Source organism: Zonotrichia leucophrys, chromosome 4, assembly GCF_028769735.1.
Source record: "Zonotrichia leucophrys gambelii isolate GWCS_2022_RI chromosome 4, RI_Zleu_2.0, whole genome shotgun sequence".
NCBI classification, from domain to species: domain Eukaryota; kingdom Metazoa; phylum Chordata; class Aves; order Passeriformes; family Passerellidae; genus Zonotrichia; species Zonotrichia leucophrys.
In genome coordinates, this window is record NC_088173.1 from 15,081,449 (window position 1) to 15,102,096 (window position 20,648).

The 20,648-nt window shown below is 34.1% G+C and overlaps 1 protein-coding gene across 28 annotated transcripts in view; it reads right to left on the minus strand.

The window, feature by feature from the left end:
• The window catches only part of TENM3 (teneurin transmembrane protein 3), a 1,296,489-nt gene that overhangs the window by 798,799 nt on the left and 477,042 nt on the right, over positions 1-20,648 (minus strand). For 27 of the 28 annotated variants that reach the window (XM_064710586.1, XM_064710592.1, XM_064710590.1 and 24 more), the window contains one exon: positions 7,714-7,878. The gene's annotated coding sequence lies outside the window, so the exon portion shown is untranslated. The remainder of the gene's footprint in view (positions 1-7,713; positions 7,879-20,648) is intronic. The other variant, XM_064710587.1, reaches the window with a different exon arrangement.

Below are 20,648 nucleotides of genomic sequence, written 5' to 3' on the forward strand. Positions count from 1 at the left end.
TATACAGATGAGAAAGACCCAAAATAGGGCAATTTATTTGATTCCTCCTCTTCAAAACATTTAGCTGAGATTGCATATCCAACAGAGAAACCCCAACAAGAATATTCAGAGATGACCTGCAGTGACACACATCTTTTTTCCACAAAAAATTTGCATTAAACATCTTCTCCAGACTTCTCAGATAGTCTAGATTTGACTTTTGTTTAATGTGACCTTTAACACAAATATTTCCCACGATATTATCAGCTAATTTCTTTTTTAAAGGAAACAGTATGAACTGGTCAGTTAAATAAAACATTTATGGAGTTTTTCAGAGAAAGAAATTTTTTTTTGTGTGCCTTTCTATTCTTTAATTTCTTTCCTTTTTTTTAAGATTAAATGCATTTATTTGAATCCAGTTCTTCTCTTGTTTGAAAGTAAAGAAACTCTTGGATGGGAAAATACATCCTCCAAGTGTTCAGCTGCTGGTAACTTAGCATTTACCAACGCCTGAAGCTACTTCGACCTCAGTATTCCCCTGGTGCAGCTCTGCCCTAACACAATAAGGGCACCTCTCAGTGGAGCAAAGGCCTTGCATTTATAACTGCCCACAAGCTGAAAACTACTTTGCCTGCATGGAAGTGCTTAAGGAATCAGGATAGCTCCAAGACTGGGACCTTAGTTTGCTATGAATGTAACATTCACTAATGTATCATCTGAGGCAAAAACTTGACAATGGTTTTGAGCCTTTCATGGAGCTAAGTGAATTTTCAAATCTGAAACAAACCATAGTTTCCTCAGTGTTCAAAAATCATGTTCAAATTTGCTATCTACAGTTTTTAAAATTTTAAACCAGAGTGATAGCTCATTTAGCCCTGAAGACATAAAATTATCTATTTCATTTCTCTTTTATTGTCTTTTTGATTGATAGGTACAATTAATTTCCGAATTTCATGCCGACATACAAATCAATTATATATTAAAAAATCACTATTAGTATTGGCATCAGAAAATAGTAAAGCATAAAGTATGTCTATAACCTTATATGGTTCTGATCAGACCCCATCAGCCAAAGCACATGTTTTCTTTGCTAGTATGATAAAGATCTTTAGTATTAATGAATTTTGAATTTTTATTTACCTGGCGTGTGAGTATATTTAAAATTTAACTGAGAGGGAAACAGCCTTTTTCTTTCTTTTTCTAAGGTAGAGAAATAGGTTTGGACTGGAAGGGATCTTAAAGTTCATCTTGTTCAAACCCTCCTGCCATGAACAGTGACACCTCTCACTAGACCAGGTTACTCAGAGCCCAGTCCAGCCTGGCCTTGAACACCTCCAGGAATGCAGAGTGCATAACCTCTCTGGGCAACCTGTTCCATTGCCTCATCACCCTCACAGTAAAGTTTCTTCCTAATATCTAAATCTAAACCTATCTTCTTTATGTTTAAAGCCATTATCCTTCATCCTATCAGTTGGCCATTAAGACAGAATCTGGCTCCTGTTGTGTCTGTCTGAATTTCCCTTTTATAGTAGCCCACAGAGTTTGTGCAAGAATACACAAACTGGATTGCACTGGAGATAAGAGAAACCTAGCACTAGCAGAATAGAGAATTTGATTGAGGGGTAATCCAATTTCCTGATATGCTTAGATTCATGCTTTAAATTACTGGGGTAAAAATTTGTTCACGTCTATTGCTGTGGACACATAAGAGAGGAAGATCATTATGATTTAGTCCTTTATGTCTGCAAATGCTAATGTTACCTTAGCACATCTTATATTCAGTTCCCAAGCTAGGACTGTAAAATGTGGTAACACAATTGTGTATAACCTAACAGAGACAGAGATGGATAAAACTGTAAACCATGAGAACCTTGCAAGTCGCTGAAGTGGGACAGTAAAAGAATATAATTCTTTTAAAGTATCTTCATCTCTGAGATCTGCTTAAGACTGCTTGAATATTTAACCATGCAAGAAACTCATTAATGTTGATGCAGCTGGCTGGCAAACCTTCAGTTTGGTTGCTGGTTGCTGTCAGTTGGTCACAGCTTGCTGATGACTCAAAAGTCTAAGTGCAAACTGATGCTCCATTCATTTTGCTTTAACAGTAATGCAATGTCTGCTGAATGCTATGCCAATCAGAAGTTACCAGGAATAAAAGCAACAACTGGTACTGAAAAAAACACAACTCCTTGGCCTTAAATGCCTCATTCCGGCCTATTAATTACATTCTATTTGTTTACATGTTTTTTGCTCTTTTGGTATGGATAACCAGCATGTATTCAAAACCAGAATGTTATTTACAACAAAGAGTCACAGGAATTACCTGATAGTAAATATGACTATTGCCAGACCACTTTGATAATGTACAGGTAAAGTTTCTTTAAGCAAATTTTACACAGCCAAGGGTCCAGTAAGTCTTTTAATCATAATTTTGTGAAGCAAACAGAAAAGCATGAATAGAAAAGCTGTATAGCTGACAGAAAGATATTGAGTACTGAAGAAAAAAAAACCCTAATTGAATGATTCATGTCCCTGACATGAATCCCTGGATTCATGTGAAGCAAAGTGCACTGTAGGATATATATCTTTTTTCCTTACCAGTAAAGTTAAAAGAAGGAAAAAAAAGAAAGTTGAAAAAGTGTATTTGCTTCTAAAGGCTTGTATCTATAACATACAAAACCAAATACAATCTTAGTTCTATTTTATGAGCGTTTTAGGTAACCTTCGTAAAGTCAACATTTTCTCTGCTACAAAAAGCCAATCTCTTAAGTTGAAAGGTCTTTTTCCAATGACTATTCAGCAAAATATGCATGAACAATCCTTACAACTGAGGCTGGGACCTCTCCCTTCTTCTCTACGGAGCCTGTACCAACCACAAGGCTGGAGTTGTGCTCCCTCTGATCCTTCTATTCCCTTTCATTTCCTAAAGTTTCTCAACATTAGCGATGAACAGAGGAGACTTCTTTAAGAATGGTGTCTAGACTGAGTGTCTAAATGGAGCTTGTTCAGAAGCCTGATTCCCCTTCGATCCCATGGTGGGACAGCCAACGCCTGCCACCAGAGATGCACAGAGCGACATAGCATGGACAGAATTCTCAGGCTAGGAATGGCAACTGAGCTAAAGCTTTAGTTATTAATATGGGCACCCTTAACCTTGTGAATGTTCTCAAATTTACTCTAGTTTTAGTCAGCTGCAACTCCTGCTCTGACAAAGATGCTTCTTGGTAGCTCAAAACGATGAGATTTGTGGCACATCTCTTATCCCCAACTTAGGGCACAGCTCCTTTTAGCATTTTATGCCAAAACTTGTCACTTATTCCACAGCATGTAATACAGAGTTGGATGTAAGTAGCAGATGCTTGAAACCTAGGTGGTGTCATCATTCTCTGTGGCACTCATACACAAGTCTCTTATTAAAGTCACCATAAAATCATATGAAACCATACTGTTTCATAAGTACAAATCTTTAGTTAACAGTGCATTTCATCGGAAATGAAATTAAAATAAGAATAAATTTCTTTTGACATAAAATAATAAGCAAAAAGAGAAACAACAGAAAACAAATTTATGAAATATTTTCTTCCCTCCTCTTGCAAAGAGACATCTGAATAACGATGACTTTATTTTAACTTTGCTGTGTAATTGTAACCAAGTAACAAGAATATATGCATAATAACTTTGACCTGGATATTTGAATAGTAGATCAGACAGCTACTGAATTACCTGAAAGTATTACCATATGAAGAGCTTGTGCTTCCTAAATGCTGTCACTCAAAAGGCTTTTGGCATCTCTTCAGAGCCCTTTCATTTATTTCCTTTACACAGGAGGTAAACTTAGATGGCTTCATATTTTCGTAGAGAAAATAACACCACCATTCAGATTTTAAAGTTTTCCTTGTACTCAAACAAATCATATAGTCAAAATTATATTTGCCTTAGAAAGGAATAACTTGGGTTCATGATTGCCATATGTGCATATAATTTCCTCTATTTTGTTAGCAATTAGCTAAAATTAATTTTATGACAGGTCTGAGGAATTGCAGATGTTATTCAAGTATTTACTAACATTTTTGTGATTTTATATTAATATTTTCTGACTTAGAATTATTTATTAATTTCTTTCATCTCTTAACATTTTATGTAAACAATCACTACCAAGTCTTCTCAATTCTTATTGGTTAATTAAACTTTCACATGAGCATTTGGGACAACATAGCTAAATAATCATTGTAAAATCTCAAGTAAAACTTAGTAATTAACTTTAACATACTTTTCAATTTAAAAACCCTGGACAGGAAGAATCATTTTGTTTTAGCTGCTATTTGAACAAACAAAATATCTAAAAAGGAATTAAGAATTATAGTATCATTCACAAAAACTTGCTGTTTTATTAAAAAAACCCCAAAAATTTGTGGAAACTTTTTTTTAAATCGAGCTGTCTCTTAATGCCAATCTCAGAACGGAGATTCCAGCTATTTCTTGTATCTTTTTTAATGCCTGCATATTTTAGCCTTAGCTAAGGCTAAACCTGCAGTCTCAATGTATGTCCTATCTCCCTTCACCCAGAAATGTTTTAGCTGGGTGATTGTCAAGTGTTAAGCAAATTGGAGAAAAACAGCAAGTCTTAAAGATAATTAAGACCCTTAGAAGTCTCAAGGATGGAGATCTAAATTAATATCCCCAGGGAGAGGAATGTGGATAGGAGATGGCTGGGCTACTCAGCATTCAGGGAGCTGCAGACTAAGCACAGCTCTATTGTTTCCCAGGCAAAGAGAGCAGGTAATAAGTGGAATAAGAAGATCAGGGTTGCAGTTGAAATTGGTGACCTTAGAGCACAAAGAAAACAGAGCTGACTTTATTAGTTCTACCTCCCCAAAAACATATTTTTACTAGTTGGCAGAATATGCCACTTCTCTATGATCCCAGTTTCATCAGAATCCAAAGAGTTTAGATACAAAAAACCCCAAACAAACCAAAACTAAGAAAACCCATAAGGATTGAAAGAAGAATGTGCATTATTTTGCAGCCAAGTCACTTCCTTACAGGAGAGCAGCACTCTCTAAGACTCATGACAGTTTATATTTCTGGAAGTTGATGCACTGTGCACATTCAATGGATATTTGAACCTAATTGCACGGAAATGTCTTCATAGAAGTTCAGAGCTACAGGCTTTCCAAGGGTAAACTTGGCTTTAAAAGTTCTGTGTTAGATTTCACACCGAATTTTTTTACCAAACTCCTGATAAATAGTTGAGGTTTTAAGAAAAACCAATAAAATAATCAGAGGTGGACTATGCCCACTCTGAAAAAATATGTTACAACCAAAATGTGTTTAATCCCACTTTGTTCACATAGAGGGAATATTTAAATTGATACAATCTTTAATCTATTTATCAATGTATGCCTCTCATTTCTTTAATTAAGGCTCTTTACCCTTTGTAAAATATCAAATTTGAAGAAAATATCAAATATGTGCAAAATGCAATAGAGGCAGTGAATTACTGAATCTAGAACCATCTGTTTGATTACACTGAAGCACATGGTTATATAAAAAAATTAAAATAGGAAAAATAATATTTCAAATTTTTTGCATACTTGGTCACTTCTTTCTAATGTGGATGTGGTCAAAATTAAAAAAAAGCCACCTTTTTTTTTTTTAATAAAACACATATGTTACGCACTGATAAATGGTTATGATTATATTTGATTGTTTCAGGTAACATCCTAACTTCCACAAAGATTCTTCACTCTCCTTGTGAGGACAAAGCAATTGCTGTGGTACCTAAAGACCTTATAATCACCTATCTGCTATTAGTATACCAGTTGGTCTTGCAAGATTTTAAAAAATGTCAATTTAAAATAATGAGTTGTGAACTGTATGCCTATACTTGGAATCTGGTATGGAAAGAAGAACAAAATCAGGATCCTTAATTGTTGGACTGTGTATAGTTCTGTCCTGCTCATTTTAAAAGAAAGCAGCTACATATGCAAAATATCATAGTCTGATCAAACAGCAAGTTATTCCATAAAACTACTGTAAATTGATAAAACATCCTCTAAAGATATAAAAAATTAATTGACAGAGAAGTTTAAAATGGAAACACAGTTAAAGGAGGTCTTTCTCAAAAGATGAATGCTCTCTCTTATTGCTTCCTATTTTAAATGGTACGCAGCATTACCATCATATGTGACCAAACTAAATGTTACAGTGTGTGGGTTTGAGTACCGCAATGTAACTAGACAAAAAGCTGTAGCAAGTGTATTCATGCATTTCTTTTTTTATTTTTTTTGAAGCTGTTATTATGATGATCCCATCCAAGACTGAAGACCTACTTTGGTTCTAAGAGATTCACACAAATCTGCAAAACAACTCCTGATACTGATTTACCTCCTTTACCTGTACCCAAATGCAAATCCCCAAAAGACTAAGTAGCCACGACTCCATCACATAAGTTGACAGAGAAACAAAGAAAGAACATTGATAGAGCATACACATTTATGGAATTCTACTCACTTCTTCCCCTCTTCTTTCTCTTCATTCTCTCCCTGATTACAAGTCGTCACAGAAATTAGTGACAATTCTAGCACAGACTTGAGAAACTTATAAATAGCACAGCTGTTTCACTCTTTAAACACAGAGAGAGATATAATAGGTACACCAGCCTTTCCTTTTCCTGAAAATGTTCCATAGGGCATTATTTTATTAGGCTGATGCCATAGTGCTCCTATTAACATTTCTTTTGAAGATGCTCTAGTCCTTTAAACAGACACACTTCAAGTACCCATATGGTAAAGGAAAAAAACTAACATTACATATCATATAGTCATAAATGATACATCACTTTTGTCTGAATGGGAGATGATTGCAATACATAGTTAATACTGAATGACAGCTAACTGATTTTCCTGTCCATGTCTTCATTTTAATACATGTAACCAACACTTAAATAAATTGTAGCCTTAGATTCTGCACATATATACAACTTCCAAACTGTTCCAAGAAAGGTTAAATATTTTTCTGTCTCTGTTCCTGTATTTTATATTGTTATGTTTTATGATACCGTAAATATTCCTGAGCCATGGGTGACTATTTTAAGACTGAAAATCTCTTAATCTCAAGTGGGGTAAATCTGCTGTGATAGCCTCAAATGACCTGAAAAGTTTTTTCAGTACTAACTATGGAACTTAGCCTTATGGAACTACTAAAATTATGACATCATCCCTGGACTGCCCTGAAGGTATCAGAATTTATGCAGTGCTGTGATTTCACTCTAGGCATACTTCCCAAACCAGAAAGAATTAGAAGGCCTCTAATTATCTTCCTTAATTCCTACACTTGGGAAACTTTCATCTTGACATATTTGGGGTGTTACATTAAATTTATAGCATTCCAGACCTCTTAACCATGAGAAAGTAACAGCAAGAGAGGAAAAAAATCTTTTGTGCTCTCAGGAAATACTTCTCTCTGTAAAGTAGTATTTTGAAAGGCTGGTTTCTATAGTTTGAATAGTTAGCACATGAGAGTGTTCTATAAATGCTTATAAGTCTAGATAAATCAGTGATGCTAAATAACTCAAGTTATTATTTAAAGGGAAAATCCACCCTCCCCAAGCAACACCTGCACATGTGGGTTTTTTTTGAAACTTGGGGAAAATGGAAACCCCTCAGGTCAACACAGCTTTTTGAAACAAGTTTCTTTGCATGAAGGAGTTGCTTTCCCCATGTGGTCACTCACCAATATTTATGAGGGAAGGTCACTTGGAATGCCACCAGCAGATGAAAAACAGGAGGAAAGGAGGGGTTTTCTGTCTTCACTGAGCTGGGTGATTCTGCCAAAGTGATAGCCGACATTGACATTACACAAGGGAAAGGTTGGCGTAGTCTCACAGTCCCAGCTCTGCTGCAGAAACAAAACAAAACAAAACCAGTGTATACTTTTCAAATAAGCGTAATGTCAAAACATTAAAAGTCTGATCTCTGGAATATAAATGACACTTTAACCTTGGCTTTGAAATAGCTATCTCAAATCTACTTTAAAAATAAGATTTAAAAAGACCCCTATGGAATAAAATGTTCTTCCATAAAATTAATCAATCACTTTAAGGGCTTAGTGGAAAGAAACGGCCATAAACATCTTATGTGCTCAGCTGGTGGTAGAAGGCAGACAAAAATTATAATTCTGATAAAAATGAGGAAAAGCTGAGATTTGAAGGGAAGACTGCATGCAGAATATATGGCAGGGAATGACAGGAAATTTTATAGGTGAACGTGGCCTACGGAAAACTTAAGGGAAAATTGAAGGATTAATGAGAGGTCCCCATTAATTTTTTTTATTTATTCCATTTTCTTAGCATCTGGGTGAATTTTTACCTATACATCTTATATGTCCTAAAAGAAAAAACTGTGATGAATAAATAAACAGCTCTAGAAATCTTCAATAGGGTCCTTTACCTTGCAGGGAATATTATCACTGGCTTTTGATACAATTTCTGCTGCAGGGAAAGACTTTCAAAGCTCAGAATGCTGAAGTATTGCCAGGCACTCAAAGACCCCCTGCTGTGCGCGTCAAACTAAGAAATCTCTCTGAACTTGTCGAATTAAAAGTCATCTCTCTCTCTCTGTAACCCCTGCATGAGCTGGGAAGCTCTGTCCTCATTTTTTCAGGCCTTCCATGATAAACAAATGGAGCCTGAAGCATCTTTATTCTTTTCAGGCACATAATTAAAATTCTTTTAAAAATGTAATTGAAGGCAATGAATTTCAAAAGGAGGTTCTAGTTAACAACAAGGCTAGAACAGTTTCAGCATGCCATACTACTTTACCATCCAATTTTCTTTCAAAGGTATAAGCAAAACAGCTTGTTATGATTCTGGGTGTATTTTTTTCTTTTTTTTGAAATTTTGTTTGTACATCAATAGTTTGCACCAAACCTAAACATCTCAGCAGGATTTATGCTTTCTGGAATGTCAGAAGACTTAATTACTGAAAAAGCAAAGAGAAGTATGCTATAAAAATAAGAATAAAGCAAAAGTGATTCTTGGTTTCTCAAAATCATTATTTATATATCCCTAAAATTTAATAATATACTTATTGAAGTATTTTTATTTTTTTGGCAACCTTCTTTTATTAAGTAAATATTCGCAACCTTGCAAATTTTTAGAAATCTGATAATGCATAGAATGGTAATGCTCTGTGATGACTATTGCTGTAAAACATTGTAACGACTGGTTACAATACATGTTTGATGTTGCCAACGAAAGAGCAAGTGCTGATATAATTAGTGATCTCAAATGAATATAAAAGGAACAAAAACTATCTCCCTGGATTTAAATCCCAGGGATTATCATACAAAATTAACTTAAAGGAGGCAGGAGACAAGACAGTGTTTCAGAAAGTCATTTCTAAGGTGACTTCCTAGAGAGCTTAAAATCTAAACCGATTTTATTTTTTTAATATCTCTTTTAGAGTGATTTTCAGTACCTCTCTTTGTTGCAAGGGAAAAGATTCAGTTTTTACCTGTTTCATCCATGGTGTGTTTTTAAAACTGGTACTTCTTGCTATAAATGACCATATGAAATGTATTTTTTTAGAGTTTTCCCTAGAGAAACTAGAGATGGAGATGTTTTAAGGAACATTATTTACAGTTCTTGTAGCATTAAAAAAAAAGCCAAAAAAGGTGTAGCAAGGAAGCACTACTCCCACAACTTCGGGGTAGTACTCTGCCTCTGATAGTTATGATGCCTCTGGGAGACATGAGACAATACAGCAAACAAAGCTGCTTTTCATCCTTGGAGGGGGAAGCACAGTGTGTGTTCTGCATGGGTCAACAGCTGCTCTGACTAGTAGAGAGGTAGAAAAAGGACCAGTCAGCTCAACTGGAAAAGGCAATGACAAAGCAGATCTAGCAGGAGCAAACTAGAGGTTTGACTACACCTTCAAGTAATACCTCTTCAAGTCAAATATTATTTCTTTCCTAGTTTTTTTTTGCTTTCTTTTTGTTTTATGCAAAACCTGGGTGCAGTGTAGGCACAGCCCATTCCAGAGGTCGTGCTGAACAGGCAACACAGAGAACAGTGGACCAAGGTTGACCCTCTCCTTTTTCTGCAGTTGTCTCACATTACATCAGCAGGTTGGAAACACTCACATTCCCACATGCCTTCATTTCTCACCCAGAACATGTAACATACACAGAGCCCACCCATTATGCCCCAATCTGGAAACAAATTAATAACAAATAATGGTCATATCTTAGATCCAGTAAGACCATACTGGCACAAGAGCAGCATGACCAAAGGCTATTCACTAATTTCTACCAGTGCATTGTTTACATGGCTGCAGTCTTATAATTACAAACAATCAAAAAAATAAAAAAATAAGGTAGTCCCTACTATGTCTTGTCCCTACTACATATTCTTGTTACAAAAAACTGAACTCTTCTTAGCTTTCTCTTTGGAAAACTAGGGAGATTTATGACAGTGTATTTATCGTGTTTAATTTTACAGAGTATCTTAATTGCCATGCAATCGACAGAAAGCATAAGAGTAATCATCAAGAAAGATGCATGAACAAAAATCATAAAATAAAAAAATGTAGGCAAATTAGTATTTTCAAACTTCATTTCTGCTGTAAAACTGAATTAATGAAAGCACTGTGATTACAAAAAGGAACTCATTTTCCATCACAATTTTTTCTGTTGAATGCAAAGGACAAAACAACAAAAGAAACAAAAACCGCAACAAAGAGACAGTATCTGATATATAAGAAAAAAAAAAAACAGTGTGATCCAGCATGAGTATTAAATGTCTGTTTGCAGAATGAGTAAAGGCTCCTTTAAGTTCACTGAGCACTCACTGTGAAGTTTAGGGAAGATCAGTAGCTTAGAAAAAAGTGGCTACTGAAATATGAGTCACATTTACGAACAAAAGTGATCAAAGTCCACTTGGCTGCTAGAGTGTCTTCAGTTTATTCCATTGCAGTACACATATTGCTTGATTGAAAGGTCTGTGAATATAAGGCACCCAGGTCTATCTACTGTCACAGTGCCTGAAATTGTCATTTGTTATGTCTGACTTCCTTTATTGATTTCTTTTTCCTAAACAGAAAGAAACTGAAATAATTTTATAGCACTTGGGAACACAAATGTTTACAATATTTACAATACAGTAAATTTAAAATACTAAATACATTCACATTAATTCCTTTTCTCCTCCAAGCTAAAATTAGTTTAAAAGCTGTGATAGAATAAAAATTATTCAAACTTTGTTAACAGTCATACACTGCTACTATGACAGTGATGTTATACAGACATATCTTACATATCTTGAAGATTTTGGACACCTTTTTCAGTGGAGGAAAAAAATTGCTTTTTACATCATTGCCAAATAAGAGGTTAATGCAAGTAATTTATTTCTTCAAAAGACACTTGTTGCTTATGAACACCTACCTCTTATATGTTATAAAACTAATATCTAACTTGGGCAGAAAATTATGATACCTATAGTAAAGCTCTCCAAGATACAGTTTTGATCCAGTAGCTCAGTGCTGTGTAGAAAAAACTGTTGGCAGATGTTGCACTGATAATTTGGTATGAGGTAGTGCTACATCAGAAGAGGGAGTAAGTGAATGTAAACCTAATTAAGACTTCAACAAGAAGAGCAAGACAGAGTATTTCAGCTATTCTCTCTCTTCTGCAAAGCAGCCTGATGCCCATATCCTAACACAATTTTCCAAATTTTGTAAAAAGTTATCGCACATCAGAATTTAAAGCTTTTGGAGACTGAAATGCTCTTCTGTTTTATTCCTGTGTCTTGATTCTTTAGATTAATACAGATATGTGGCTTCTTGACTGTACTGTTCAATCATATATTCTGTAATTACAACAAAACACCTTTATATGATAAATATAAAGCAGCGATTAATACAAAGCAGCGAGGAATTCTTCAGTGAAATTTGCTATCAAATGACAAGCTGTATAGATTTAAATAAACGTGTTAAAAATAAAAGCATAACCTTATAAACATGTTCACTCTCCTACATCAATACTGATTTTAGTGTTCTATATAAGGCAGTAACCCCAGGAAAAAAAATCAAGAAGCATTTTCCTTTGCTTTTTCTATCCCTCTTGGATATGGGCAATATGACTGCCTCCACAAAAATCCTAAACATTAGAAATTATCTGAAGTACTTGAAAATTGAAATTAGCATTTATTTGCATGATATACGAGTAGATGCTAATGAGGAGAATAGGTAAGCAATAAAACAGACCCTAAATTAATTACTTTGCACCTAATCCAGCTACTAGGTTCCAGGTCTTACAAATAAGTTTAGAGTAGGAAAGAAAAAAAGTTACTTATTTTCTGACAATCCTGTTTGTATATGAAATTGCAGTATTGAAAGTAACTATTAATCATATGAAAGAAAACTCTGGGTGAAATCTTTCTGATGACTTTATAGAGGACCTATTAAGCAAGCATTTCTACAGAAGGAGGTGCAAATTACATAGTACAGAAAGTCTGGTGGTCTTGCTGCCACAAGAGTAAACACAAAACTGATAACACTTTGCAGAAAAACTTAAGTCTGTGTCAATGTAACTCAATCCTTCCATATCTTGATGTATTTAATGCTTTCTTTGGGTTGAATTCCTCTTATGAATAATCCTTCCCTATCAGTTGTATAGGGACCCATAATTCCTGCTGCTGTACTCTACCTAAGAGCCTGAGAATGAGGTAAGAATGGACTCATTCCATTTTACCTGCAGAAATTTCAAGTCTTTCAAAAAGGTCAGATTAACACAGTTATAAGTCTGACTCATAGTAGCTGAAATCTACACCATTTATATAAATGTTCTTTAAATGTTAAAAGTCAAGAGTAAAAGATTCCTACACATTGAATATTTACACTGCTGTTCATTCTCACATTTACAATAATGCAAAATGGGGAAAAAAACCAGAAGGAATATACAAATAGAAAAAATAAGTTTTTATAAATTTTCTCCTTAAAATATATATGCAGTGCTGTTTTTAAAGTGTATTCACAATTGCAGTATCTTTTCCTCTAGATATACTACAGTTTTATAGTCAAGTTTGGAAGTTCTTTGAAACAAATTACTGTGGCAGCTTCACCTTTATACAGTTCAGAGTAAGCCACTAATGGCACAGAGTGTATGTCTGTCAAACTCAGTGCTTAAGAACAGAACAGAAAACTGACACAGTTATGACAGGCAAGCACTTTATATCAGCAAGAACTTTATGTTGATTATTGCATAGTTCTTGTTACATACTCATGTAAATAGGACTGCAATAAAAACTGCGAATTCTGAAATACTTTTGCAGACAGAATTAAGACTGGAGAAAACTATGGAGAAAATGGAACATCTTTTAAAATTATCACATTTTCTACTGCAATCCTAATATTTTTATTGAAAATACGTTAGCATAAAGAATTACCATATGTGTTAAGTTAAAGCACATAATATTTTTCATTTGAATTCAGAAATATGTGTATTTCTTGAGTCACAATTAATAAATAAAATGGATAGCCCATACAGCACTTTCAGTGATTTTTTTTAAAGTAGTTTGTTGTAAATTCTAATTTTATAGAAGTTAGGCTTCAATTCCTAAACCCCAGCATTTTCAAGATATTACCTGGAGCTGCTACATTATAACTACTCTAATTTCTTGAAATCCAACCATCATTAAGTTAGCAAACGACATATTTAGAAACTTTTTCATAAAAAAAATGTAAGTTCGAGAGAATCAACAAAGAATAAAATTCCTAGGTTTTAATTTGAATTTGCTGTATAATGCATTTATACATATGTTTTGTTTTAAGGACTGGAAGTTTAATACTTTAGATGCTTTAAACTCACCAACTAGATGCGTATCTTCTGTAAATTTAGGCTTCTTAACAGTTATTTCTTGTATTGCTTAGGATATTTTTTTTATTCTAAATGAAACATGTTCATATTTGAGTGAAAGAGAATTTCTGGGTTTTTAAATCAATTTTAAATTGTATCCAGGGAATAAACATAATGCAGAACTATGTATCTGCTCTTAAAATGCTGCAAGCTCATCATATTGTTTAGGGGCTTAGGGGACAGAACAGATTTTAATGTAAATAAACTACTTAGTCACTGCTTAGTCACTAAGTACATAAGACGGGAGGCAGTCTGAGTGGATTAGTTACAAACACAAGTTGAAATTAATCACAGATCATGGCAAACACATTTTCTTTTTAGAGTATTTCCACAAAAAAACCTTGCTGAGGTTTACATATGGTAGAGATGGTCACTGGAATTCTTTTGGCATTTATTTTGCTTTCATATCAGTTTGCAACTTTGTTTTAGGTATGCATATGCTCAATTATATGACAGTGTATAATTTATTGACACATTATAACTGTAATGTGATTGACATAACTCCATGTTATGTTGTATGGGATAATTGGAAACAAACAACATACAGAGTGAGGTTTTAGTCAACACTTTCTTTGTAAGGATTGGAAAGAGTACAGTGATCCATGATGAATGGATGCATATGGAGTGGATGTTCCATAGGACTCACTGCATGTGGGTTTAGCCTGGAGCCTCAGCTCATCTATTTATCACACGTTATGAGGTTGGCATGAAGCTCTTTTTCAAACTCCACTCCTTCAAATAATCTTTCATTCTAGAAATTGTACACAACATGAAATAATTTTCTAAATAAAGCATATTAAATCTAAGTACTATATTGTTATAGACTAGAGTAGGAATTTTTGTTCATTTTTATTTTTTTAATGTCAGCAGATGCAGTAGGGATCATGAAACAGAACCATTTATAAGCTCCTTGTTTAAAGAGTAATTCAGTAGTATATATCTCCTGTAACTGTAATATATTAAGAAATCTACAATAATTTTATTTAAGCTTTTGGGATGAATCTATGAAAGAAACAAGACTTCAGCAAATATTGAAGTAAAAATTGATTTAGGGATATGGTAAAAGGAAAAAAAAAAACATACCAGAAGGAGATTTTCATATTTGTCATTTGCCATTTTCTGTAATGGCAATCTGACAGATTCTAAGTGAGCTAAATAGTTTTATTTTTAAACCAGAGATGTGATAGATTTGATATTGGCTCCAGAGAAAGTTAAGTTGAAGATGTGAGTGCAGAGAAGAATTATGATATAAAGAAGAATCTGAAGGCTACATTCTGAAGCAAGATTTCTAGTGGAGCTCCTTAAATAAGGTGGACTTTCTGTAAAACCTTAATGAGGAAGGTAAAATGGAGTGTATCAGTGTAGGTCGCTTACACAATTTCTATATTTTCAACAGACATAAACCATGAAAGTTTTTTCAGGAACTGCTTTATGAATTAGTCAACTACATTAACAGAACATAACTAAATGAAATGAAATGTAAAAATGCAAAATTCAGAGTCATGCACATATGAACTAAACAACCAGAATGTATGCATTAAGCACTGTGTTTATGAACTGAAAAGGCTGAAAATATTTATTCTGTTTAACCTTCCCAAACATAACATCTGAGAAGGACTATAATCATTATCCATAGTGGTAAACAAAGGCTGTGGAAGAAACTATGTCCAAGATGTGAAAATAAATGTATATAACTGACAATAAATAGCATGGGTAAAGACTCAGAGGAAATGTTCAAACCACTCAAACTGAGTTGTTCTGGAACATTAATGCATTCTTCAATACTGGAAACTAATCCTGACCAGTGAGATCCATTTATAGAATGTAATTTCCTGAGACAGAAGAAGATTTCTTAAGAAAGAAGAAGAGATCAGAAAAAAATATGTTAAAGACATTCTAAAAAGACTTTTTCAAAGACACCAGATATATATTTTAGGCATCATATCTATTTACAGTATTAGGCATCATAGATGCTCTACATCAGGTTTTATTCCCTTCAAGAGGTTGATTTAGACTGAGATATCAACTATTATTTTTTTTGCTATTACACTGTGCTCTTTATAGCTAACAGCATGTTTCTTTTAACATTTGATTTCTTGACTCGGTTCCTTCATTTTACTTAAAACTTCCTGAAGTTAATCTAGATTCTGATTATTTTTTTTTATTTTCATGAAATTGATTTTGTAAGGGATGGTGTGGCACGTTCCATGCCAAGAGCAGAAAAAAACCAATGCAATTTTACAGTTTCTTTGTTCTAGGGTGCAATTACTTTGCATTAGGTTACATTCTCCTTTTTTGAGGTTCATAAAGCATTTCAGGGCTATTAGGATAAAATGGCATAAAAGAGGAGAGACTAGCACCCTAAGAAACCTGCTCTAGATGGCCCATATTTTCTGATTTTAATTTACCCAAGCCACTATGGCAACCTAAGATTTCATAAAATATAAAGGTAAACAAACTTTGATAGTAATTAATCTCTATGAACTAGAAAAATTGGGAATATTTTACGTATTCCAAAATGACAGTAATAAACTATTGTCAAACTACTGTTTGCTCATTTTCCCTCTTCATCTCATTACACTAAACCTTTATATCCACATGAAATTAGAAAAATTATTCAATATTCTGAACTACTGAATCAGAGCTTATGAGTAAAGATCTGTACTATTCTGTGCTGTTTCTCCAGTCCAGTTCTTATTATAGGATCTGGAATTGAAATTCCAAGTTTTCTTAGGAGTAATAATTTAAAAAGAAATTTAAAATCTCAACAGATTGCTGGGTCTTTTTCAGCAGGAATGAATTCTCTCTCCAGTTTACATTCTAGCTGAGTGCAGTAGTTGGGAAAGTTGCAGTTTCCCCACAGTTCATTACCTCACTTCACAAAATTATTTTAGACTCAGGACTTGGTCTTTGTGTATTCCAGGATACAGCAATGTATCTGTGATTTAGTGACTACTGCCCTGTGTTTCAGTTTACAATATTACTTTGCTGCTTGTCAAAAGGAAAATGTGCTCAACTGCATTTTACCAAACTAATAAAAAACAAGGAATATAAAAACATGTCCAGATGTGCCTGAAAATCTTATGAAAACAGAAGGCAATAGCGTGTCTAACTGCCACAGTCACCTCATCACCCGCATTCACAGCATTAGAAGCATACAAACTTTAAGGCTGGAAAGGACCTTTATGATCGTCAATTCCAACCATCACTACTGTCTAATACTAGACACTACCAGAAACACTACTGTAACCTTCACCATCAAACCATATACTCATGTGCTGTATCCACAGTTTCTTTGAACACTTCCAGGGATGATGACTCCACCACTTCCCTGGGCAGTCTGTTCCAATGCTTTACAACCCTTCATGTGAAAAAATTATCCTAACACCCAATCCATCTTCCCTGGGGCAACTCAAGCACCTTTTTTCTCATCCTGTCACCTGTTATCTAGGAGAAGACATGGACCCCAACCCCACTATAACCTCAGTTCAGCTAGTTGTAGAGAGCAATAAGGTCTTCCCTGAGCCTCCTTTTCTCCAGGTTAAACACAATTTAAGGCACCTGGCCTTGTTGAATAGCATGCAACTGACTTTGGTCCATTAATCCAGCCTGTCCAGATCCTTCTGTAGAGCACTTCTACCATCCACTAGATCAACACTCCCAACCAACTTAGTGCAATTAGTAAGAGGAATAACTGCTATCTCATAGTTAAAGGTTCTCATTTGGCACAGCAATATCCATGGAAGAGGTCATTTTTGTATGATATACGATATAAACTACTGTAAAATTAAAAATTTTGAACAAAACCCCAGGTTACTAGTTTTCAACATCTTCTTTTCTTTTAACTAGCACAAATTTGAAAATTAACATCTCATTGTTAAACTAATTATAAAGAGTATTTTAAAGTAGTCTGTGCTGGTTGAAATTTTCTTTCATGAATTACAGATAGCCGAAAGATGACATCCAGATGGAACACTGTGGATTATTAGAAGAATTTGATTGCGACACAGAATGTTGTATTTTTGAAGCACCTTGGGGGCTGCTTACACACACAAGTCTGAGAACAGTGGTAGTTTTGCACGAGCTTGAGATATTATGTATTTATTTATTAAACCAATAGAAGTACCAGAGAACCTAGTTCAAGTATTACATCCCTTGAATGTCACAATACAGGAAATAAAAACGTATGTAGACCATTTTATGCTAGAACTCTAACATTCTAATGGTGGTTTTTTTCTTTGGTTCTTCCATTCTAGCTACTAAATTTATCTGATATTCCTGTCTCCTTCTTCACAGCTGACGTTGAAATGTCTTTCTGTGCAGTACTGCAGCAAGAAAGTTCTCCTCAAAGCAGTAAAAACTATTTGGTTTTTATGGTGAAAGAAAGAAAATTGGAAAAAAATATAACAGAATTCGACTGCCAGATAGTCACATATGTCAGCAAAATATATCTAATCACCACAGTTCTGATTTTGGAAGTAGAAAAGTACTATCTACAAACTGAGGCATACATCTATGTTATCAGTATTTCCTTTTGCTAAAGTTTTAGAATGTACTTTGAAAAAAAAAATAACTCTATGATGTGTGTGTGTATCATTAAAATACTTCAGGTCAGAGAATTCAGAGCTGAATCCAACCTTAATGAAAACTAGAATTTTTAAGACTGTTTTACAGAATTGTATTCTGTATCCATACTTAGACAATTAAGGCCCAAAACATTGCAGTGTTTCTATCTGTCTCATTGATAATTTGTTTTAATTTTTGCTTTTCCTCACAGCTTGACTATACATCACATCCCTCAACCAAAGAGGAAACTGGCACAGTGTACTATTTTAACTTAGTGCCTTGGCTATACACGAGTAAGGGAGTGTTAAGACCAAATTACAGAACAAAATGCTGAAAATACAAAAAGGTCTCCATGATTTATAACACAGAGGCCATTGTATTCAATTCCATACCATACATGCAGTCAAATTTCTCTGTGACTAATTCATATGTACATCTCTATACTCAGAAAAATAGTGGACATTTATATTAACATTCTTAATTTTATACAATTTCTTGAACAAATTTTTCTTTTTATATTTTACATAATAGCTGTGAAAATTGATTCCTCATTTTAATAAAATAATATATGCATAGAAGCTTGGTAATATTATGTCTTTCTTAATTCAATGAAACGTGCTTACATATGTTGAATCAGGACAATGCAATCCAACACAAAATGAAATCTTCGTATTTTGAAGACAATATAAATGGGATACAGACCGAGAATTATTTGCACAAACACTTTCAATAATTCTGTTGAATAATAAGTGCTCCCACCATAATTCATATCCTTTACAACATGCTGTAAATATTGATGATGAAATTAAGAAAGATTACTAAATTCTTCAGCCAGCTACACATACAGCTTGATCACTATTTCTTGTATGGAAAAGAACTCTAAACTGTATTTTCTAGTGTATTCAGAAGATGAGAACTTTCAAGCTATTTCTTGAGGTTTAATTTGTAAATATAGTGGAACACACACCTTTAATGCACAATAGATTTACAGAGAAAGACTTTTTATGGCTTCATAGGGTGTTCAAAGAATAGAACTCACAGTTTATTGAATGAGATCAGTTGTGATCTCATTCTTCTAGCCAAGCGCAAAACCATTTGTAACCATGCGTTACCACGTGGGGTATCTCAGTCTTTCCCTCTTGCTGATGAACTCAGCAAGAACTCATTTTTTTTCCTATGAATAGGAACTTATTTAAGATATAGGCAAACTTGTTCCTAATAATTTTCTATTAAATGGTTATCCAAATTATCAGACAACTATTAAAAAATGCTCTCTGTGTCTAGCATGCGGTACATACCTCCTAAGAGCAACACACACCAACATATATCTTAAATGCATGACATTCCCCTTCATACATAACCTTCTGACTGCTGTAATTCCTTATAATATATCACATCTGCCAGTTTTCTCTTGATTTCTAACTTATCCAACTTACTCTTCTTACTACAGCCTGTGAGGTTTATGAGTACTCACAGCTAGAGAGAAAGCTGTGAGATTCACGTCAAAACCCATGAACAGCAACTCAGAAGCAGTTTCTGCTGAACTGTACAGCTGCACTGAAATGGAACCAAAACACATGTACTCTTAAGCTACCGTGCTTATTAAGATAAATACAGCCAGAAATGAAACCGCTCTAATAACTTTTACCTCAAATTTTATATATATGTACATATATAAATTAGTAGTAGTACTTTAATTTGCTCTGACTGCAATTTGTTATATACATTCCTAAATATTACAGAACTACAGAATTATCTAGGTTGGAAAAGACCTTTGAGATCATCAAGTCTAATCTATTATTATTTCAAATTGTAAATACAAGTATGTTTCTAACAGCAATTATATTAATTTCTAAATAAATAATTGGACTTAAAACTATTATGATGCAGAGGAAATGTGAGACATTGTTCTGAAAAGCTTTCGAAGACCCAGGGATGAAGTTAACTTCAACTGATAAAGCATGGTATTAGACGTGTTCTTCTGAGATGATATCAAGTTTCAAAGCCAGCACTATTAAAATAATAAAGGATGGCTTTTTTACAAGTAGGTGAGAAACAGTCCTTTGTATGTTAAGTTTGAATTTCTAAAGGTCATCACAAAAAACATTTAACAACCAACTTACATATTCATGTATGGATACAAATACAAAAAAAAGCATGCATATTTATGAAAGTAAAATGCCAATAAT